We start from the raw sequence: 25,095 nt of genomic DNA, 5'->3' as shown, positions 1-25,095 counted from the left end.
TTTGTTCATGGAGTATTTTGAAAAAAATGTACATGATAACAATGAGTTTTTTGTTGGACATGTAATAAAATACTTTAGCTACATAGATGATTTAATTTTTATTTGTGAAGGGGGTGAAGAAAAGGTACAAAGTTTTGTTCAAAGTTTACATAATAATAAATTCAAAATAGGTTTTGATGGATTATAAGTAGGAAGAAAGGTGAATTATTTAGATATAACACTGGAAGGAGTAAAAGGTAGGACTATTAAAACCAAAATCCATAGAAAATTAGATAATTTTGATTATATTTTACACGGTAGTAGTTGCCACCCACCACATACAGTGGAGTCAGTCCCTTTTGGACAATTCATAAGGCTGGAAAGATTATGTAGTGAAGAAAATGAGTATAAGGAGGAAATGGAAAAAAATTACTCAAATGTTTGGAGATAGAGGTTTTGATATGGAATTGGTTAATGAAGCTAAAAGAAAGATCAAAGAAAAAATAATATAAGCAGAAGTGGAAAGGTGTATAAGAAATTACAATTAAATGAAGAAGCTAGAAAGGAAGAAGAGACTCAAGAATATATGTATTTTGTGTCAAAGTATACAGTATTCTCAGAACAACTAGCTAAAGTAGAAAAGTACTATTGGGACCTGTTACAAAAAGATGATAAATTATATTTCTTAAAGAATAGAAAAATTGAGACTCTCATACATGGGGGGAAGGATGAGGGGAAGGAGTATTAAAGACTTTATAGTGAAAGGGAAGTTTATTTTACCTTCAGAAAGTAGACAATTGGAATTAGTAAATATAGGCACCTTTCCCTGTGGCAAATGTTCAGCATGCCAATATATAGTAAATAAGTTTCCACTGATTAATGGAAAAAAGTTTGAGACAGAAGGTCACTTTAACTGTAATAGTGAGGGAGTAATTTATGCTTTGAAATGCCCCTGTGAGAAATATTATATAGGAGAAACAAAAAAAAGTTTCTCAAAATGGTTAAAGGAACATGTAAGAGACGTGGAAAAGAAAAGTGAAACAAGCCCAGTGGCTATGCATTTTGTTTACATGTACATGATGGTAATGTTACAGGCTTACATGCTACAGTCTTGGAACAGATATATAAAGATGATGGGTTGGTAAATGATCTTAAGAAATAATTAAGAAAGAAAGAATCCATCTTTATTTTAAAATTCAACACATTAATTCCAGATGGAATGAACAAGGAATGCAACTGGGAGTGTTTTTAAGTTCTTAATTTAAGTGTTAATAATGAGTTAATTGGGCAATGATGTATAAATAGTGGGAAGGGTTGAATGTTTGATGAACTCTGTTGAAGTGTAAGAGAACATTGGCTTAATTCATGGTGGTTTATTGCAAGCATTTTTTCTGCAGTAGTCTACAAAAAATAAAAAAATAGTTCACATGTATACCTTGTGAGATGGCTATGCAGGGGGCATCCCTGATGATTCTGTGTACCATAAATCAGACAGCTTTAAGAAGTTTGACAGTGACTAATGGGTTAAAAGGACTTGCAGGTAGTCTTACACAGAAAGAGGATGGCATACCTTGGGCATCTCCAGTCGATAATCATGCTGGCAGCTCCTACGTCCAGCACCACACTGTGGCATGATAAGGAGGTGTCACACCTTCTGAAAGAGGCCAAACACACCTCTGTCTCTGTGAGCAATGGCTCATTTGACAGTCCCTAACCCACTGACCTACCTTCACATGCTAGGTGGGCAGCTATTACATCAGCTCACTATGTTATGTCAGTGGCAGTCACCCTTGTCACTGGCATCTCCCACAAGGATGAAGTTAAACAGCAGGCACCACCAATGTACTGTAAGTAGAAATTGTGTTAGCTATGCTTATAACCTGCCAGTGTGTACTATCCACAGATCTTACAACACTGTCTTTCTTTGCAAAGATCCTAAAGCTATTGCAGAGAATAGGCAGCTACACAGGAGAAGATTACAATGCCTAAGAAAGCAATTTACAAGTTTTAATTTTAAGTATCCATTCAGGCAGCAGAGTTGCCATTCCCTGTAAGTATAGCTTTTATATGGGTCTATATCAGCATATCAAATGCTGAAAACGCTGAATGCAATTTAATTGAACTGAAATGTTTGAAATCTCAAAAGAGAGAACTGATGGAACATCAATTTATTTCCCAGGGAAAGAAATCGGTGTTCCGTGCAAATAAAAAAAATTTTCAATACTTTAAACACTGACAGAATTGGGGTGATTCACCCCCACACCCTCTAACGTGGGGGGCTGTGCCCCCCACACCCCCCTACTTAAATATACCAACTCCGAGACCACACCACAGTGGAGGAAATAGCAAACTCTGGTGACGGCCCATCGATTTCTTTCCCTGGGAAAGAAATTGATGTTTTGTCAGTTCGCTCTTCTGAGATTTTGAACATTTCAGCTCGATTAAATTAATTTCGGCATTTTCAACATTCGAAATGCTGATAGGAACCCTTTTATATATCACTGCCCACTTCTTTGTTTCTGATTTTTGTTTTGTTCCTGTACTCCCATTTCTACCCTTTAATCTGGTTAAGATATAGATAACACACATGTCATTCATGGCCATTTAAGTCTTAATAAATTGTCCATGCTGCTGCTGCTGTGTGCTGGGTATCGCATAAAGTGCTGTTGATGCACAGGGACAACTGATGAGAACTGCTACTGCTCATATGCAGTAAGAGGCTAGTCTGCCATTTTTCAGACCAGTAACTATTATGTTCGATCTCTGTCGTATCCACTACTTATATTGTTTTTTTCCCGCCATCAGTCACACAGGTGAGCTGCTTATTCTTACGCAGCAGTCGGCACATGTAAAAATGTGTGTGACCGTAAATTTTGAAGAGAATCTGTTTGCAAGCTGAAGAAGTTTAAATCCCAAACATGGTATTCTGAAGAATAAAAGTTATTCCTCTACCTCTTTCACAAGCTTTAGTAGTGGGCCACAGTATTAGGCAAAATCTGGTGTAGTCTGCCACAAAACGCTACATTTGCTACAGGCATACCTTGTAATGGAGTGCAGTACTACCACCATTACAATCATCATAATATATAGAAATCCATCCCCCTGGGCTGATAGGAGGCCAAGATAAGGGTGCAACCTTCAACTATATATTGTAAGTAAGCCATGGCATAAACCTCCACCAGCAAACTGCCACTGCTCACCATATAATGTACAGCAGACTCCCATTACTTTCCCCTCACTCCATGAGCATACTAAAGATAAACATTTTATATAAATCTGTTATTACAGTGGAAAGACTCGTCTAAGAAGTTTTTGTTGTTAAGAAGTTTTTGTTTATAAATGTTTTTAAATTATATATATATATATATACATACATACATACATACATACATACACACAAACACAAATTCACTTTGAAACATCGAATGTTCAGAACATCGACTTTCTGATCATCGAGACCAGAACATTGATGTTTCAAAATGAACCACACAAACATCAAATAAATTACAAAAACTGTGCCCCCCATACTCCCCCCTACATTAATATTCCAACTCTGAGATCGCACTACAGCGGGGTAAGGAAAATCTCCCATTTACCGCTATATGCGGTAGTGCTAAACGGGAGATTTCCCGTACCCTACCCGCAATGCCAACACTCAGATGGCACACACACACACAACATGCAGGGCACCTTGCTGCCCTGCATACACACCCACAATCCTACATTTTCACTTACCTGGCACTTCCACCTTAAACCTTCAGTGTTCTGAACATCAGTGTTCTGTTCTCGATGATCAGAACGTCGATGTTCTGAACATTCGATGATTTAAAGTGGAACCACACACACACACACACACACACACACACACACACACACAGTTTGCTGTTATAAGCAATTAGCATAGAAATACAAGACTTTGGACAATGGATTGCTTCATAACAATTGGCCTATGCAAAGTTCTTAATACCTTACATACTAAACACTCATTTTCTTCTTTGTAAATTTTAATGAAGTATTATTAACACATTTAAACTACCAAAAATTGCTTTTCCACTGTTGTACTTTTGGAGTATATAATTCTACTAGAAATTTAGTAGGAATACAAGGGGTTAGTAAATTAGAACTTACTTACAAATAAATTTGACAAATAATACATTTAAATTACTTAGGATTGAATTAGCATAGTTAGATTGAGAGGAAGATGGTATATTATATTGAAAATAATTACAAACCATAAGTAATTGGGTACAAACATGTAATATATACTAGAAATCTTCATCTGTTTTATTGTTAAAGAGTTGTTTATATATTCTTTTCCAGTTAGCTGTACTATATAAATCTATTTTATGATAACTTTACCTATATTAGCTTTTGCACAAGTTTCACGATCAAGTAAGACTATCCCAAAAACTTATATGATGACAATAGGCAATTTTTACTTTTTTAGGAGATCATAGAAAATTTAACAGAATTTTATTAAAAGTTTTTAAATAAGATTTGCCTGGATTAAAGTTGATAGATCAATGTATAAGCCCTTGAGCAGAATGACCATTTTTATTAATTGAGTCTGTCTTCAAAACAAAGAAATAATTTGTTCCAAGATCTTATTAGAATAGAAATAGTATCAGAATTATTTGTATAATGTACATATACAATTTCATCATTTTTTTTTGTTTAAAAAAAGGAATTCTGATTTATAATTATTTACAAGTATACCCAATGACCAGGGGATACGCAAGGTGAAATCAGTGTTGACGAGGCAGGGAAAGTTCTTTAATACTAAGATAGACTTTCTCTGTATGTTACTAGAATTGGTACTAGAGCACAACATATTTATGTTCAATGGCATATGCTATAAGCAGTTGTCAGGGGTTGCCATGAGCAAAAGTTGTGTCAACACATATGCAAACCTGGTTATGGTTAACAGGGAATATGAACATCTGTTAGGTAATCCCCAAATAGCCTTTCATAGGCATTTCGTAGATGATCTTTTTATTTTTTGGAAAGGTGATGGTGAACAACTTAAATCCCTGTATGCATACCTAAATACTACTAGTCATTTTTTAAAGTTTACGATGAACTGTTCTGAGATGAGTTTAGATTTCCTGTACATTACCATATACAGAGAAAATGACAATTGGTCTATGAAATTACATAGGAAACAATGTTACAGACCATATTTTCTACACAGAAACAGTATGCATAACCCTAAGATTTTTCCTAACATAATCAGAGGTCAGACAATGAGAACATCTCACCTATGTTGTCAAGAGGAAGTGTATAGAAATGAGTTAGCTAAGTTAAGAACAGGTTTCATTAATAGGGGGTATAGTGAACATGAAATTGATAAGGTGTACCATAATGTACACAAAGAAAGGAAAGGTAAAGCTAAGCCCTACTACTCTGACAGAGCAGGTAGTGATAGGGTTGGTATCAGGAATAGTGTATTACCATACATTCCAATGGTTTTACCATATACAAGAGATGTGAAAAGGTTTGAAACCATCATACGACAAAATTGGCATATGTTGTTAGTAGATGAGGATATTACCAACATAGTGGGTGGACAACCACATTTTGCATTTAGAAATAAGAAAAATCTAAAAGAGCAGCTTTGCTATCCAAGGACACCTGTTCTGATGGCTAGCACAGTGAATGGTACCCATAGATGTGGAAAATGTACACAGTGCGTTTATATAGATGAATCAAGGTTTTTTTAAGCACCCTGAAACAGGGCTTCTATGGGAGCTAGGAATTCTGCTGATTGCAATACTAAGAATGTAGTGTATGTAGCTCACTGCACAACATTTCCATTTCTATGTTGGCAAAACTAACCGTCACCTTAGGGAACGGATAAGGGATCACCTTTACTGCACTAGAAAAGGGCAACTGTATAGTGCTTTGGCTAAGCATACATTGGATAAGGGGGATGACCATATATTTTTGTTTCAGGATTTACACATTCAGAATGTCAGCAACAGGATGGGGGACATAGTCAATATTACTGAAAATATGGAAGTAAAATGGATTTTGTGTTTAGGAGCACACAGAGGTTTGGGTTTGAATGGTAGTGTTCCATCGAAGCCAGTGATAAAATCTAGAAGGTTAAAATAAAATAAAAAATAATAATACCATTTTAATAAGAGAAGACTGTATACATAAACACATGCAGGGCTTTGGGTCAATATGACAATATTTCTTGAGCTGCTTCTAGCATAGATATCACTAAAGACAAGCATTTGTTGAGATGAATGTAGTAAAGCATATGTATTTACTAGGTGGACAACCTGTGCATTTATTAGGCAGAATATATGTATTAAGTTGTTGAATGTGTACTGCTTATACTTTTATATATATTTTTATGCTTATATCTATGCCCATAAGTAGTTACTAAATGGGGAGCATGAGTATATGTATTTATTCATTTACTTTTTATGTATTTTATTTGTATTTATCCACATGTTCTTGTCTTTACATTTTGTGCATGTGGTTTTTAAGCAGAGATTTTTTTTACTTCAGCAATTAACTAAGGGCAAAACCTAACCTTAGTAATTAATTGATTACTGAGTGCTGAATTAACTTTGAGTGGTAGGATTGGTTGTTCTAGTAATGAATTAACGTATTTAAGTGCTGTTGCTGTTTGAATGAACTGCCTGATGACGCAATAGTTACCATTGCAAAAGCGCTCACCATTTTGTATTAAAAAAGAAGATTTTACTTTGTCGTGGTTCATCTTCTTTATTCCAGCTACATTCCTACTGGGCACCTGTGTTTCAACATAATTAAATTTTGACCAGACAAGTCTCTTGCCCAAAAATTATATAAACTTAACAACAATAGATCTTGGGGGCCGTGACTTCAATGAGGAAGGTGTTTTCCCTTAAGTGCTGTAAGCCCTGCCTGTTCAGGAAATACTCAAATTATGGTGTGAACAATTCTGAGAACTTTGGAAATCACAGGAGAAAGCATAGTTACCCAGTCTTTGGACCACTGGTCACAATACAGGGTTGAGACATACGGACATAATCTACTTTATGTATTTCCTTTGTTTTCATGGTTTAAAGAGTTCTTCAAAAGTTAGCAAAAGGAAGAGTTTGATTGATCATTACATCTTCTTTTTGGCCCTGGTGGTAGCAAAATAAAGAGTTAGCCGATTATAACTGAATCCTTTTAACCCAAACTGGAATGATCTCCATACAATATGGAAGAAGTGCTGCAGATCACATGTCTTATAAGGCAACATTTGACATTGGAATTTCACTCTCTCATTACCCGAATTCTTCAATATGGTATACATACAAAAAATGATGTTTCTAATCAAATCTTGAAAGTGTTTTAGAAAGCAAGGAAACCTTCTGCATGAATGTCTTGCTTACCAGGGTGAAAACATTTCTTTTTTGGTGTAAAACATAATCTTATTCTCCTAAACTACTGCAACTTCCTCAAATCCTCAGTTATCTTGGGTAGCCTTTGTCTAATGGGCTTTCTTACTTGTCTATTAAGGCAAGCTGCACAGCCCTGTTGGAATGCCTCCCTTGGTACCTGTGGCAACATCTAGTTTGATTATAAAGCTATTTATTTAAGGGGATGATGGATATGAACCCTTGTGAACAGACCCAGTTAGCATGTTGAAATGTAAACTTTTTTTCAGGAAATAATTGTCAAGTTTCCCCTTTGAACTAGGGCACAAATTGCCATAAAAATCTCTCTTGGAAAATGTTATTTTCTTGCCTCCTTCACAAGCTAGAAGAGTTGAGCGTTGGCACTCATGCAGAGTGAGCTGTATGATATAAAGTTTGTACATGTAGGGTAGTTTTGTCTTCTAACCTTTCCTTCATGCCTAAAGCTGCATTGTATGCAGATGTAAACAAAAAGATCCAGCTTCTTTAAAGTTGTGTTGTATGCAGATGTAAACAAAAAGATCCAGCTTCTTTTTATTTACGCTCATCTCAAGGATGAGCGGGAGGAGACTTTGCACAAAACTGGAGCCCATAAAACAGATGTCTGCATATATCTCACAGGACCATAGACATTTTTTGCATCCTGTAGCCCAAGTTTATAGAGAAACCATTTTAAAGGATCAGCACAACTGCACTTTGTTAGAGCAGCAGCTACTTTGGTTGCTGTTTTCAGATCAGCAATATTGGCAGCCATATTAGAGGCAGTCCCCTGGTTCATATTTTATATGTTTTAAAAGCACATCAAATTAGATACGGTCTCCACAGCCAGCACTTGAGTTTCTCCTGCTGTTAACCAAGATGTGCTTGCTACAGGTACCATCGGAAATTTGGATGTATACCTTGCTATTCTACTTATCTAGTTAAGAGGAGAGAGGACCCAGAAATATCATGGTAGAGCTGCTTGAGTTACTCATTTTAATGGTAGCTGATTGAAGTGCTCTTGTGTTCACAGTACTGACGCACCTTCCACTCTCAATTTTAAATGCTTTGATTCCTTTAGTCCTCCTGCTGCAATGAAGAGTAAAATTCAACCTTTTAAAGTCCACAATTACCCACTGGCAGCATTGGATTGTTTCCCCTGCCCTAAAACTATGTTAATTCTTCTGTCCTCTAGCCAGAGTGTCAACAGGCAGTAGACAAAGGTATATACTTTTTTGCATATCTTCAATATGACAGTGTCAGTGGAGCAACAAGTAGCAAACTGACCTATGGTGCAGAAGGCTGTGGTTTCAGTATGTCAGTAAGCAGATGGTTCTGAGTAGCAGCTCCAAATCTACAAAAGATTTTTCACCTACAACAGTTTTGAATGAAGAGCATACATGGAAGAAATTGTGTTGGGTGCTTCTGAGCACATAGGCATTGTCTTGTAAAGGTAGTGAGCAGGGCAGTGACTGTATTAAATCCTGAATATGTCGGAAGCATTGTCTTATTTTCCAGTATCCATGGAGAACCTCCCATTTATGGCTTGTCTGACAAAGATTTCTTATTATCTACAGACAAAGTCTTGCCTCTCAAGTACATAAGAACTCTATTGTTACGCCTTTGCAGAAGTACACCTCTCCAGTTTATCTGACAATGTAGGCCTATCTTACTGTTTCTTCCTTTAAATAAAGTACAAAACAAACTATTTTTTACAGCAGATTCTGTATTTTTGTGTTTTATTTAGCCAGACCATTTGATATGGTGAACCATGTGCTGCCTCATCACATTCTTGGAACAGATTTTATTGCTGGGCCACCATTGATGACATGGGTCTGTCAGCATCATAATTGCAAAACATTCGGAGACAAATTACCACTGCCTTCTTTAATCCTACTTATCCAATGCCTGGGATACCACATGGCTTTGTACTAGGTGGTCTTTTATATTCTCTGTAAGTGATCTCCTTGTCTGTGGATTGGCCCTCCTTCAGTCACAAACTCTGCTGACAATCTGGTTAAGACAAGAACCTTTGCTTCTTATAGGAGTATGAAAGATGATATCCAGTCTGATCTGGAATCACTGAATTTGTGTTTCATTGATATATATGTATATATATATATATATATATATATATATATATATATATATATATATATATATATATATATATATATATATATATATATATATTGCTTAATTGCAAGAAACTAAAATCAATGTTTTTTGACACTGCTGTCAGATATACACAGGTGCATTTCAAACAGAGCCTCTAAAATTCACAATTCATGCATCTAAAAATATCCAAACATTTGTGCCAATGACTTCACCGTTAGTTAAAGAGCACGTCTATCAAGTGAAATCAATGATTAATAAGTAAATTCTCTTAAACTGGAAGTGCTCTAGACTACTACATTCTGAAGCTTATTCTATAAAAGGCAAAGAGTTCCTCATGGCACAGTTAGACTACGCTTTTAGTAGTGACATATCTGTATCCTCCAAAACTTTGCCAGATATCCAGAGATAATGTGAGATGATCTGACAAAATCTGCTGCTTTACTCAAGGGAGCAACACTGCTGCAACACCTTGCAAAGCACTGAATGGCTACCTAATACACTCAGGTCAGAGCAATTTCCACATACACTAATCCTTAGGATAACACATCTTGAGCAGTGCGTACCTCTGACTGACCGACTTGTCCCATGAATCATTAAATCTAATGCTAATTGTGCAATAACTCTGTCTTGACTGACAGCAAGTGTTCATTTCATTTGCATGCCTTACTATCATCACCTTGGACAGTTTGCTAATTTTCTTAAGAGAAGTCAAAAGTCTACAAAAGTATATGAGAAAACTCATGAGCAGTTAAAAAATAATTTCCTGTTGCAGGAGTCACCGTTCCTTTTTTTTGACAACCACTAAATTAGCAAGATGTTTGATTCCTTTACATGTACATTTAAAAATATTCTGACTCCTGTGACAGACATATAGCTAGAAAACTGTGTGTGTGTGTGTGTGTGTGTGTGTTTGTGTAGGCTCATTTAACTGACAAAAAAATACACTATGGCATTTTGTCAAACACTTATTTTGTCAAAGCCACATTTCATTGAAAATTTCATACACACTAAATATACCTCCAAAAGGATTTTCTTTTTCAAGGTGCATCCCCCACCACTACCACAAATATACTAACTCTACAATTGCACAACCATGGGAAAAGGAAAATGCTCCTCACATACTGAATTAATGCTAACGAGCACACCCAAACTTTTAGAGATCGCAGCACAATATAACAGATGGCATTAGCAATGTACAAATGCTGATCCAACACTAATTTGCATTGTAATTCCTATGTTTCCAAACACACGAACAGTCGTTTTCTATAGAATTAAACAATGTTGCAATACATGAAACTGCATAGCACCTGGCTGACATATTCTAACACCTTTCCCCTACCTGCTATCCAACCTCTTCTTTACAACTCCCATAGATGCACTATATATTATCACATGATACTTACCAACTTGCATACGCCTACTCCCCTCTGTCCCATCTATACCCACTAACACTGCCCTTGACTAAGTTGAAAAGCTTTCCCTTAAAATGTCAGTGAACCTCATATGAACTTGTCTATATTCTCCCCTTTTGACAAACTGGCTAGTACTTTTAGTTTTTACTTTCTCCTCTTATCTTCTTTACATCTTTAAGATTATCTGGCTAGTATTTTTTAGTTTTTCCTTTCTTGTCTTATCTTCACTACATCTTCAAGATTATCTCTGCTAAACATATTGTACGAACAACAATCATACGTTACTACCTGCTATAATTTTAATTGTACGTCTAAACCACTATTCTTATGTAAATATCTTATTCAATCATATGTTATTATCTGCTATATTTTATAACTATGTTTAAACCACAATGCTCATGTAAATATCTTATGTATAGTATGTTAGCAGTTGTTCTGGAGCTGTTCTCCCCGGGCCTCCGCTGAAAATAGACAGCTCTGTCCAGTCAGACCTTCCCAGTAAACAAATGTAAAATAAATAAATGTTCAATGTAACTTATTTCAATGAAATGTGGTTTTGGCAAAATGAGTTTTACACAAGAGCACATTTTTTTTTTTTTGTCGAAATGAGGCTGTGATGAAATTAACTGAAACCATATCTATGTATCTATATCTCTTTATAAATATATATATATATATATATATAGAGAGAGAGAGAGAGATATTCTATGAGCTAAATATTTTGTATCTTGTAACACTGATTTCACTTTTCTTTACTGTAACTAAGCCATGGCTGACAAAGGATGCTTGTGGTCCTTCAACCCATTTGTGTAAAATAAATAATAATAATGAATGCAGTGTCCTAATCTCAGCATTTGATCGGCAATGGAAGTCTACTACATTGCTGGACTGCATTTTATTTGAGACAGCATTTAAGCATAATGTGGTTAAGAACATTTCTAGTCATCCTTACCTTGTAGGCAAAATAGTTGTACATTAATGTTTTATTTTAGAGGTAAAGTTTATGACTCAAAACTTCTTAATAAAAATGTTATGAGATTGACTATAAAATATTTTTACCTTGAGAAGCATAATGTCATTGTAAGCAGATTTGTATGTCAGTTTGTACTTTGGGTGGATATACGTCCGTTTTACTTTGAAGAGTTGATGAGATGCCTCATGGCTTTGTGAATTATGAGCACCTAACAGCACAGTTATGGTCCTGAAATAAAAAAAAAGGTATGGTAATAGCTGGTTTACTACAATGAGACTTGAGTTTAATTTTAGATCTACTGCCAATGCAAATGTTTCCTTTCACCTGGCGTAACCTTTCACTTATCTACAGTGCAGAATTTAGTCTGGTTCCATAGTGTTCACTTGTGATGAACATTGATTTCTGATTGTCTCAGTGGCCTAGAATAATAAAGCTCTGGTTGCATCTCAGATGATCCAGTTCAACTACTGACCTGGATATGGAGGAGCCAGTCAGAGTAAGTGACTAGTAGTGGCAGACTGTAGCATACCTTTTCTGGAGGAAGGTAGGTGGCTCAGACCTCTGAGATGCTGACAATCAGTGGGTTCCAACTGCTAAATTATGCATCGTAAGGGCTGGGATGCACCCATGACCCTGCTAACAACATGTTCATCCATGGTCATGTTCAGGACATACCTGAAGTACTCATGTGCTATTGGATCAGCATGGTCAGCCTTGCAACTAAAGCTACCAGTGGGTGACTTTGGGGACCAAAACTCTGATTCTAACTGGATGGTACCCCCTCTGATGGCTAACTGCCCCCCCCCCCCCAGTCATTGGCCAAATGGCTTCTTGTCAGGGTAAAGCAGGACCTGTCAGTTGATAGAGAGCTCTGACAGCAAGTAGGAGGCATGTAGAAAAAGACTTACAAAAAAGCAGTAAGAGTTGCTGAAAAACATTATGCTGTATGTAACAATGCAATCCAACACACTGCATTAATCTTTCATTATTTCATCTGTATCCAGTAGGAGTCCACAAATCAGGCATGTTGTTGGGGTGGGGTTACACGGAATGAGGGGAGCAAGCATGGAGGAGAGTAAGTATGCAAAACAATCTATTGGAAGGAGCAGGTTCCAGACCCTTAGTGCCAGTGCAACCCAAAAGCAAACCATGAAAGCAGCATGGATAGAGTTTGCACAAAGTATCTAAGGGTGCTCTCTAGTGCAAATGCATAAAGTAAAGCTTAGACTATGCAACACTGAAAGTTGTAGAATAAAAAACAATAAGTGCAGACAGATACAAGAGTACCAGAGTAATTAGTTATCAGTAAATTTTCAGAACCTGGAAAAGAAGGAAAGAGGCAAACCAACATAGAACTGCCTGTACAAAACAGAAGTAGATTCACAAATGTAGTAGCTGAAAAGAGCAATTAAGAAAGTGCAGGCCGCCAGGTAGAGTAGGGTAAAACTCTTTAATTACAGAGGGAAGGGGGAGGGGAAACTTAAGCTGCAGAGGGCTAGTGGAAGCTATTTTTAATTTTAGTGCTGTAAAGCAATCAAAAGATAACTACCAAGCACAAGCCAAGCAGACAGGAGACATTAAACTTGTACTGGAACTATTATGAACAGAGCATGACTAAGTGGATAACAGAATGAATAAGTAAACCCCCCTTATACTGATATTAGGTCTGTCAGATTTTCCAGGGCTGGTTGTTTTATTTCTTCTTCTTTCGGCTTTTCCCGGTTAGGGGTCGCCACAGCAGATCACCTGTCTGCTCATGATTGGCAGTGGAGTTGTACAGTGTCGAGTTGCCAGCCTGGCACCCAACCTTCCACAGAAGGTACACACACAAGCCCTCACATCTAGGGCCAATTTAGAGTGTCCAATCCACCTACAGCATGTCTTTGGGATGTGGGAGGAAACCGGAGCACCCGGAGGAAACCCACGTGGCCACAGGGAGGACATGCAGACTCTGCACAGAAGGCACCCCAGCCAAGGATCGAACCAGAGAACCTTTTGTTGCGAGGTGACAATGCTAACTGCTGCACCACCACAGCCATTCAGCTGGTTGTTTTATTTACTTGGCTAAAACTTGCAACTCTGTAGTCTTTGGGAGGGTACAGTCCCCAAAATGAGTTATTACATTAGGTCTATCAGCTTTTGCAGGGGTGGTTGTTGTCAGCTTAATCTTGCAATGCTGTGGTCTTTAGGGGAATGCAATCCCTAAATTGACGTATTATATTAGGTCTGTTAGCTTTTACAAGGCAGGTTGTTGTATTTACTCAGCTAAAGCTTGCAACACTGTGGTCCTTTGCAGGGTCCAATCCATGGCTATCTGGCTTGTGAAAGTAGTTGATGGTGGACATTTGGGGACAAACTCTGCAACAATTAAACAGCAATGTAATGACTGGCTGATATTACATGTTTTTAGGCTGATGACTTTACTTTTGAACTTGCATCAGAAGTCTTATTTTTGATGGAATACTAAGGCTTTGTTCGGGTTATTTCCTCTGCCACAATATGTACAGGGCACACACTGGAGCTGGTTTTCCAGCCTGTGTAATTATACTGTACCTGGTGGTGGAATTGGTATCGTGAGCTAATCGCCCTGTGATACAGTTTTAAATAGGCCTTCCATCAATTAGGTTATAGGTTCATAGGTTCATACTAGGCTATCTGCCCTAGGGCATTTACAAGCCTAGCCAGAATGTGTTTGGCTTTCGCCACCCATTTTAAATTTTGCTATGCCCTTTTTTGAGGTTAGTATACTGTGCCTCTGTCTAACAGTGACACAGAAGTGATACCCGGGGTAAACCTACGATCTCACATCCACTCATCAAGATTCCTCTTGAAGAGAGTCAATGTGGGACTCTGCCTAACCTGGACTTGGATTTTATTCCAGAGTGAAGGGAGCCTCTGGGTTATGAATCTGTCCCTCCAGCATGTCCTATTTATTTCAGTGCTGAGGTTCAAGTCTGTCGAGCGCGTAGCTCGATGGGATTTGGATTTTCTGAGGTGCAGCATGTCCATTAATTCTGGGATGGACATGGCTTTATACATCAGGCACAGATCGCCTCTGAACAGGCGGTATGCCACTGAGTAGAGCTGGAGTTTCTTTAACCGGCTAGCATATGGCATCTGTTTGAGCCCTTTGATCCTCTTGGTGAGGTACTTTTGGGGTCTTTCCAGTTGCTGCAGGTGTCTGGTAAGGTACATCCCAAAAGGGGCATTGTACTCAATTATGGGCCTGATGAGGGATGAGTAAAGAGGCACGATGACTTCCCCTGATCTAGATGTGAATCCCTTCACGATTAGGTGGGCTATATAAAATGTTTTTCTAACTTCTTTGGCCACGTGGTTGTCAAATGAGAGATTGCTATCAACTTGGGTCCCCAGGTCCCTAATTACTTCTTCTGTACTTAATGGATTACCACCTATGTGGTAATTTGTGGGCATTTTGTTTTTGCCAAAGGGGATGACTATACACTTTTTGGCATTTAGCTTGAGGCCATGGCTCTGGCACCAGTTGTCTGTTTCTATGAGGCCCTTTTGGAGAATGCTTGTGTCAGCTGGAGAGTCGATGATGGCGCCCAGTTTGCAGTCATCTGCGAACTTGGTCAGCCACAGTCCTTCCGTGTTGGCCTGTACCTCCGAGAAATATATACCGAACAAGAGAGGTCCCAGGACTGAGCCTTGTGGGACACCACTTGTAACTGGTTTGGAGTCTGACATGGCTCCAGCAATTCTAACCATGTGGGTTCTGTCCTTGAGCCAGTTTGAAATCCATCTAGTGACATAGGGGTTTATATTTAAGCTGGTGAGCTTATCTATAATGCCCGAGTGGGGTATTGTATCGAAGGCTTTTGCGAGGTCCAGGTAGGCTGTGTGGACCACCTTCCCCTTGTCAATGGCCTTGGTGACTGTTTCAAAGAAATCAACCAGGTTTAAGAGGCAGGATCTGCTCTTAACAAAGCCGAACTGGGTAGGATCCAGTGTCTGTAGGTCCCCAATATCTTTATTTATGAGGTCCATGATGATCCTTTCCATAGCTTTGCAGACCAAGCTAGTCAGGCTTACGGGCGATAGTTTCCAGGATCCGTTGAGGCACCACCTTTATGGAGAGGGACCACTGTTGCTGTACGCCACTCTTTGGGCACATATCCTGTAGTAAGGCTGAGATTGAACAGTAGTTTTATGTTTGAGTTTAGCTCTTCTTGGAGTTCATGTAGGATGCAGCCCGGGACACTGTCTGGTCCCATTGATGCTGTGTTTTTTGCTTTGGAGAGGGCGGCTCTTACCTGAGCATCTGAGATGTCAGGGGGGCAGCACTCTGCTGGGATAGATATTTGCCCTTTTGGTGGGGGGGGGAGTTTGCGCTGAACCTGTCAGCTAGGATGTTGGCAATGTCTGTGGGTTCAGTGTATTTTTTGTCATTTTGGACTAATTCTGAGCATATCTGGGAATTACCACCCAGGTTCCTAACATAACTAAAGAAAGCCTTGTGATTATCCTTAGTGTCCTGTGCAATTTTTCTCTCGAAGCTAGCCTTAGACAATTTTATGAGTGCCCGTAGATTTTTGCTAATACTGATCAGTGATGCCTTCCCTTTTTGGGATTTTGCTCTGTCATTTAGTAGCTTCCTCCTTCTATTGTATAGTTTGTTTATGGCTGGGGTCCACCAGACAGGACGTCTGCCTTTGGAGGATTGGGTCTTGGTTTTATTTGGGATCGCATGATCCATGCATTCCTGAAGGTGTTCATAGAATGCGTTTATAAAGGATTCTGTGGTCTGGGCCATATTTTCCACAGGCCCGGGGGCTTTGAAGGATTCCACCTTGGTTTGAGGAGTGTGAAATTTGCTTTAGAGAAGTTTTTCACTGTGGTTTTCTGGGCAGGGGGTGGGGTTGGGATGTGAATATCCAGTGAGATTAGTTTATGGTCTGATCTTACCAGTGAGGGATACACTTCTGGTCTGGAGCATAGAGTCCCCATGTTGGTGATCATCAGTTCCAGTATGTTTCCCCTCTTGTGGGAGTGGTAACAAGTTGTTCCATAGCATTTGAGTTTATAAATTCTAGGAACCTTTGAGCTAGGGTGTTGGAGCTAGAGTAATGCTCCCAGTCTATGTTTGGGTAGTTGAAGTCGCCCAATATAATGGTGTTTGGAGAGACCTTCATATTTTCCAGTGTTCTCAGAAAGGCCGAGTGGGGTTCCTGGGCTTGGGAGGGTGGTCTGTAGCAGGCTATAAACTGGAAGGCAGTTTTACCCACTGTTAGTTGCACATGGATAGTCTCTGATGCTTCGTGCTTTGCCACCAACCTGGAGATGTGGGTATCTTTGATGAATATCGATACTCCCCCTCCTTTTGTGGTTTGTTCCAAGTTTTGGGGCCAAAAAGCATGGTATGAGGTATAACCTGGTAGTGCTGGGGTGCTCTCGGGAGCCCTGAACCAGGTTTCTGTTACTGCACAGTTATCGATGTTCTCCATGCTAAGGAGAGTTTCAAGTGCATGCATCTTGAGGTTTAGACTTCTGGCGTTGAGTAGCATTACTCTTAGTTTCTCATCCCTTGTGATACCTATGGAGGTGGGTTTGTCTTTTGAGCCTTGCCTATAAAAGCCACTATGGGGGTAGCAAGAGCCTTTGCCAATATCTGAAAGCCCAGGGGTGACAGGTGCAAGCCGTCCCTAGCGAAGCATCGTGGCTTGTCGAGCATATCATCCCAAGCTGACAGGCATTGGATCCCCTTTGAATGACACCAGTACTTAAGCCAACTGTTGAAATTGATCATCTTGTCTTCATATTGTGGCATCATTCTTGGTGAGGGTAAGATGCTACTCAAGGTCAGGGTCATACCAGCCTGGGCTACATGCTCAGAGAGCTCCTTTATGTCTCTTTTCATGTAGTCCAGGGAGGTACGTCTCAGGTCATTCACACCGGCATGGACAATGACTGAGTCATATTTGTACTTGCCTTGGCGTGACCTGAGTGCTTGTGTTATGTGGCGGATCCTAGCGCCCGACAGGCTGCTCACCGTGACCCTCTCCTTGTTCAGCCTGGTGAGCGGGACGTCAGTGTGCCTGACGATAGAGTCACCTATTACAAGTGTATCAGGTGTGTTGTTTGCTAAGCTGACCAAGTTTGGAAACATAAATAGTATAACCCTTGGTGCCCTAAGTTCTCTACTGATTCAGCTTTTAGCTGCGCTAAGGGACAGAGTGTGCCTCATATATAGTTACTGGCATATGATAAGGCCATCTCCTGTACTTTACATCATCTTGTCCTTTCAAATAATGTTACCTCCTGCATTTTAAATTATATTGCCCTATGAGATATGGCTGCTTCCTACACTTTGGACCATTTTGTCCTATTAAATAAGGCTACCTCCTACACTTTACATCTTGCCTTATGTTCCACACCTGTGGTGACTCATACATAATGGTATGATTCTTAACTTTGTGAGCTATGCAAACTTAGATATTGGCTAGAGTGCAAGTTGAAAAGAGTGCATGCATCAGAGGACAAGCTTAGACTAGATGAATGTTGTACTGATTACCAACCTGAGGTATCATATGAGAATGCATTGTACTTTTCCCAGATTTTTTGATTCTCCCATAACTTAAGCATACTTCCTTTTGTTGACTTACCTTGCGTTTCTTTGTGTAATCACTCACATGATTGTTGCATGAGCTTTATTGCTTGAAGAATGTGTGTATACAGTATAGATGACAGCAGTGTCTATGCTTACACTGTTTGTGTTCTGTTAGCTCACAACCTTACAGAAAAAGTGATCATATAGTGAGTCAAGTGTTTTGTATGTATTAGTGATCTTATTTTCGCTGAGATACAATGACTTTAGCATTAGAATAATAAACTAAGGGTGTTCGAGGTGTAATGGGGCTCCCTTCTCTCCTGGAAAAAAAAAAACTTTTAAAAGTTTTTACCTAGCCTTTGCCTATAACCTGTGCAGTCTCAAGCACAATTCTTTTGAAGATTTATGTATTCAGCTTGTGAGTTTTTTGAAATTTCCACTTAGCAGTTGTGATGAAAGGTTTCAAGGAGACAGAGTGGAACCACTTATATCATAATATTTGACTTACCCTGCAATGTAACATGATACAGACATCAGTATTTTCAGTTATGAACTCAGATTTTAAGTCTGAGTTTATTTGACCTTGTGTCAATGTTTGGAAACTTTTTTATTATTAATATTCACTCACTATATTTACATTTCTGACTTGGTGTAGTTTACACCGCAGATTATTTTAAATGTTGTTTTTGCCATTTATGTCAGTACTGTAGTAGTCGTTTTGTTGGTACACTCCAAACTTTGCACAGCTTATGCCATACCTTGCTGTAATTTCCTGTTTGTCTTCTATTAAACCATATTGCTTATTTGTGCTTTTAGTTTTTGGCAGACCTGCCCAGATAAGCCATCATCAGCTCATATTTTTTCATTGGTTATTATTTTTATTTGATTACTAATTTTGTATAAAGCTTTCAAATGCTGAGCTTGACAGGTTGCAACATGTACAGATCTGGAGTCCCTGCTACAGCCTCAAAGTAAGCCATCATAACTCCTATCCTTTATTCTTCGCACTAACCATTTGTCTAGTACATAATCTTATTTGAAATTGTCCTGATGACATTTAAAGCTGTATTTGATCAAGGTCCAATTGACTTAATTGACCACTTGGTATCCTACTGGCCCTCAGAAAATCTTCACTTTGCTTTCATGGCGCTACTGGAGATCTCCTTGTTCAAGATTGTCATCTGGTCTACTGTCTTTTCTTTACCAGGTTCCAGACATGTGGGATTCACTTCCTTGGCAAGTGGGTTAATACATGTCTGAAGCTGATACTAAAATATATCATAAACTTAAATCACACCTCTTTTACAAGGCATTTTGCAAGGCTTTTAATCAGTGACTTTAACAGACATAATTTCTATAGAAGTTTTATCTGGTGTTTCTTTATTTTACATTTATTTTAGAACTCAATTTCTCTAGTGTTTTTACTTGTTATATTTTGAAATATGACTAACTTTACAAGCACAGAACTAAACTGATTGATTACCTCTGCGTTGTCTTTAATGTATGCATTCCTGCCTGCCTTTTAATATCACAAGGATTTATCTGTCGCTGAGTGTGAGAAGGCAGCTTAGTTCTTTGGTAATAAGTCTTGTCTAATTAGACAGAATATTCTTGTTTATGCTTGCAGAGGGGTTGATTTGTTATAATGAATGAGCCTTTTTATGAATGAGATGTTTTAAGGCATACAAACCTTTTAACGTGTGATCTCCTTTTGCTGTTTTTGTTGACTTTTTATTTGAGTATTTATGGACAATTTGCATTTGTATTTTATATGGTCTGGGGCTATTTGCCATGAAAACACCATTTATTTATTTTTTTGTACATCCTACTGTGGTGGAGTTTCTTTTTATAGTTTGCTTGGTTTGTGGATTCCATTGACCTTTGTCCACAAGTACTGTTTTGATCTTTACTGCTTGCAGAAGGGTTGTCAGAAGTCCATTTATGGTTAATCCTAGCTGTATCTGGTCTGCATTTCAGCTGCTAGTCTGTGATGAGCTAATGAGAATAGCTTCTACTGCATGGATAGCCACTTGTCCTTGGGACACTAACCCTTGAACACTGCTGGTCCTCTGCCCCAAGTCCTTGGGTCCAGCCATTTTAAGCATAGTGCATTCCTACTGGAAGTTGGGAATGTTTCTGTATTTCTTAAAGACGCAGTTGTTAACTTGATCATCATAAAATCATTTCTGGATTCTTGCTTTGTAACATTATTCATTTAGGAGGACCTTAATTGGTTCACTGACTATACTTTCTAGGTGATTTTATTGACTGACAAATGTTAGTTCATAGGTTCATGGATAAGTACTGGGCTAGCTCCCAATGTGGGACATTTTAAGCCTAGCCAGTTTCCCTTTTTGTGCCTGAAATAACCTATCCCATTTGGTTATAGATGGCTTACCCATCTCACGGTCATTAATTATATATTACCCCTAATGAGATTAACTGGGATCATCCACACATTTAGGAGCTGCCTCTGCCCATTAGTAGTACAGGGGGACAGTCCTGAGCTAAATTTTCTGCTTCCCATCCATAGGTCTAAGCTGCCTTGGAATATGGAAAGGGAGAACTTTGGTTTACATGGATGGGGAGTCCATTCCAGAGCAGTGATATTCTCTGTGAGATATACCTGTCCCTCTAAGCCAGAAGAGGTTTAAATCCCTAGACTGAGTATTTCTGATGACATTTGACTTTCTGATGTGCAGAAAAATCCATCAGTAAGGGGTTGGTGGATGCCTTGTTTGCTAGACGCAGGTGACCTCTTAACAGTCTGTAGGATACAAAGTATTGTCACATGGCTTTGAGTCCATATAGGAAATGTTGTTTAGGCCTTGCATCCTTTTAGTAAGGTATCTATGTGGGTATTACAGTTGTCGCATGTGTCTGGACAGACACATGCCAAAGTGAGCATTATATTAAAAGATTTGCCTAATGAGGGCTAAGTAAAGAGGGGCAGTGACATCCCTACATCTAACGCAATCCCTGTATTCATAAGCTATGAAATATATAAGGACTTTCTTACAGAAAAAGACACATGTTGGTCAAAAGTTAGGTCACTGTCCACATACATTCCCAAAGCCTGGACAAATGGGTCACTTCTTAGGGGAATATTGTCAGTGTGGTGTTTACCTGGGGTAAATGACTTCCCTAAGGATACAATAATGCAGTTTTTGGCATTTAGTTTCAGTTCATGATTTTAGCACCAGTTATTTATTTGAGATAAACCTTCCTGCAGAATAGCTATGTCATTTGGGATTCAGTGACTGCTAGTCATCTGCAAATTTAGTCAGGTAGAGCCCTTTGGTGTTGGCTTTTACTTCAGAAAAGTAGAAGTCAGACATGAGAGGTCCCAGCATAGAACCCTGGGGGACTACACTGGTGACCAGTCTCTTTGTGGATGTAACGTCCCCTATTTTGATCATGTATGTCCTATCTGTGAGCCATTTGGCAATCCAGTGGGTGACATATGGGTTTATTTCCAGTTTATTTAGCTTTTGTTCTATGCCTGAGTGGGGATTTGTTTCTAAAGCTTTGGTCACATCAAGGTATGTAGTGTGTATCATTTCTGCCTTCATCCATTGCTTTGGTGACCTTTTCAAAAAAATCTACCAGACTGAATAAGCACAAATCCAAACTGAGATGGGTCAGATGTTTGGAAGTTTCCTATGTCTTGATTAATTCCATGATAAGTCTTTCCATGGCTTTGCATATGTGGCTGGCCAGACTGATGGGCCTGTAGAATGTCCTCCCTTATGCAGGGGAATGACTGTAGCTGATGCTCTTCACACTGATCACTGCCATAGTAGCCTTGGCTAGATAGGTTATATCCTGTCAAGGCACTTTCCACTCAACCAAACTGTCAAGCAGCTCAATCTCAGCTAAATAAAAGACATAACTGGGAGTAAAGCCCTTCAGAGCTTTATTGCCACTGAAGAGTACACTCCTCTGAAGCATTTGAGGATCAACGGTTGGCTTGTGATGTCCTTAGCTGGGCCGATACATTGCCTTTGAGGAAAAAAACTAAGTTTGTTTATTTTTTACTAATGTTTTATTACTTTCTTCTTCATAAAAGTTATTTTAGAGCTGGGAGTGTTGGGTTTTAAGAGATTGTCTCAAGACTGTAACATACTTTTTAATAGAGCACTCATTGCTTCTATCAGTTTAAAAGTTCTGTTATATAACTGTTAAAATATTTTCTGTGGAGAAATTGTGTTTATTTTAACATTGTGGGATGAGGCTGCCATAGTGCTTGAAAGTGCTTTTTACTGTTTTTTTTTTCTGTCAAAAATAAATAAATTAAATAAATAAATAGATAGATAAAAACATAAATAATTTTTGTGGACTGGTAGTTTTACTGGCATTGATAGATAAATAACTTTTGTGGACTGGTAATTTTACTGGCATTGTTGCTTGTTTTCTCCAGGATAGAGCCACCATTTTTGACTTGAACATGGAACAGGTTGTCACTCACACTGTCATCCCTTATTCCAGCCACAAAAAGATAAGGTTAAGCAAACAGCCTTTGCCAGTAAAGAAACATAGCAATTTGCCTCAGCCACAGGCAGGTGACTCGGCTGTAGACATTTGTTGTACCTCAGACCCACTCATCTTTTACCCTGCATTCCTCTAGTGTAGCACCTACAGCCATTATGGACTGGGGCTAGCCAGTTTCTCTGCAGCCATGGGGAATCCCCTCAGTGGGCAATGAAAATCACTCTTGCTGGTCCTGGGAGAGGGAACTGGGAAGGTTTCCCTGTTGTGTCAGAATGTTGTGCCCATCACCGGGGAAGCAGCAGCTGCCATTAGTAACACAGCTGGCCCCATTTATCCTGTCAAAAAGAAACATAAAACCAACCAAGTATCTATTCCTCCTCAAATTCCTTTGGATAAGAGCAGTTTACTGAGACTAGCTCAGTGTGTGAATCAGGCTATTGATCCTCCTTTCATGAAGAGATTCAAGATTCTGAATCTGAACAGAAGATGTAGGAACAGATTCAGGGTTTTGTTCTCAGATTTCCGATTCATTCTCTGAGGAGAGCTCACTTTCTGATTCTCCATGTGGGGGTTCTCTTTCTCTGACATTATTGCTAGAATGTCCCAGTGTTTTTATTGGGAGAACAGAAAGAGGTGTCACGGTCCGTCAAAAAATACTATGAGTTGTTACAGAAGGATTTTCCAGAACCTAAATACATTTTCCTGTCATGTCTGCTTTAGAAGATGTGTGTCTTACTGCCTGCAATTTTCCTGATAGTCAGCCCGCTGCCGCTAAAAAGGCAGAAAAGATCCATAAAGTTCCTCATTCTTTTTTTTTTATACACTATTCCTAAACCTGACCCAGCAGTTATAGTGTTGGTTGATGCCTCTGCTGCTAAGCACTTCCTGATCTTTCTAATAAGGATGAGAAAATTATTGATAGGTATGGGAAAAGACTATACTTCTGCAACTCTGAATTTCAGAATTTTAAATTGTCATGCTCAGATGTTATATTCTGACATATTGTGAAATATGAGAAATGTTTTACCTACAGTTTTTTCTTGTAAAGAAAATCTGCTTTAAATAACTTAGTTTCTTCTCGCCCAGAGATCACTCATTGTTTGCAGTGTGTGTATGTTTCTCTTGATACTTCCAGGGCTATGGCCATTGATATGGTTTTCGGGAGTCTTGTTTGGCTGCCTTCATAGAACCTACCAGATTATGTTAGAAGTGATTTTTTTAATTTTCCTTTGAATTGACATTTAGTGTTGGACCCTTTGCTGCAGAGATGATCAAAAGGAGCAAGCTGATCCAGGGAATCTCTAAGATTTTTTAGCACTCCTTTTCCAAATTATCCATGGGATTTTCTTTCCCCTCATCCAATTTCAGAAAACAATAGAATAAACGTTCTTAACAGAATTCAGGTAAACAGACATTGAAAAAGAAGTGCAAAAAAGGTTCAAAGTCTGAAACCTCCCAACCCCAAGGACACTGCAACAGGTCTGAATGACTATTCAAGAGATCTTGTGATCCCCCACCCACCCTGGCCCCTTTTCTCTTCCAGAAAGTCTGAATCTCTGTTTTTTTTCTCTTTGTAAACAGATTGTTTCAGACAAATTCAGAATGATGTCACTTCACAGTCTGTTGCCTCTTCTTCCTCTTTCAAGTTTCCTCATAACACTACACTTAAAAGATAATTGTCATCACATCCCTGTTCATACACTTAAAAGATACTTGTCATCACATCCCTGTTCATACACTTAAAAGATACTTGTCATCACATCCCTGTTCATACACTTAAAAGATACTTGTCATCACATCCCTGTTCATACACTTAAAAGATACTTGTCATCACATCCCTGTTCATACACTTAAAAGATACTTGTCATCACATCCCTGTTTGTACACTTAAAACATACTTGTCATCACATCCCTGTTCGTACACTTAAAAGATACTTGTCATCACATACCTGTTCATACACTTAAAAGATACTTGTCATCACATCCCTGTTCATACACTTAAAAGATACTTGTCATCGCATTCCTGTTCAAACACTTAAAAGATACTTGTCATCACATCCCTGTTCAAACACTTAAAAGATACTTGTCATCACATCCCTGTTCATACACTTTAAAGATACTTGTCATCACATCCCTGTTCATACACTTTAAAGATACTTGTCATCACATCCC

At 38.7% G+C, this 25,095-nt stretch overlaps 1 protein-coding gene across 1 annotated transcript in view; it reads right to left on the bottom strand.

The window, feature by feature from the left end:
- The window catches only part of LOC122787190 (mast cell protease 1A-like), a gene marked incomplete in the record, with an annotated part of 834,391 nt that overhangs the window by 784,880 nt on the left and 24,416 nt on the right, over nucleotides 1–25,095 (bottom strand).

This window comes from Protopterus annectens, chromosome 13.part0 (genome assembly GCF_019279795.1).
Source record: "Protopterus annectens isolate FY-2018-M chromosome 13.part0, PAN1.0, whole genome shotgun sequence".
NCBI classification, from domain to species: Eukaryota; Metazoa; Chordata; order Ceratodontiformes; family Protopteridae; genus Protopterus; species Protopterus annectens.
Note: the sequence above shows the minus strand (reverse complement) of the source record. Positions and strands in the feature narration are given on the sequence as shown.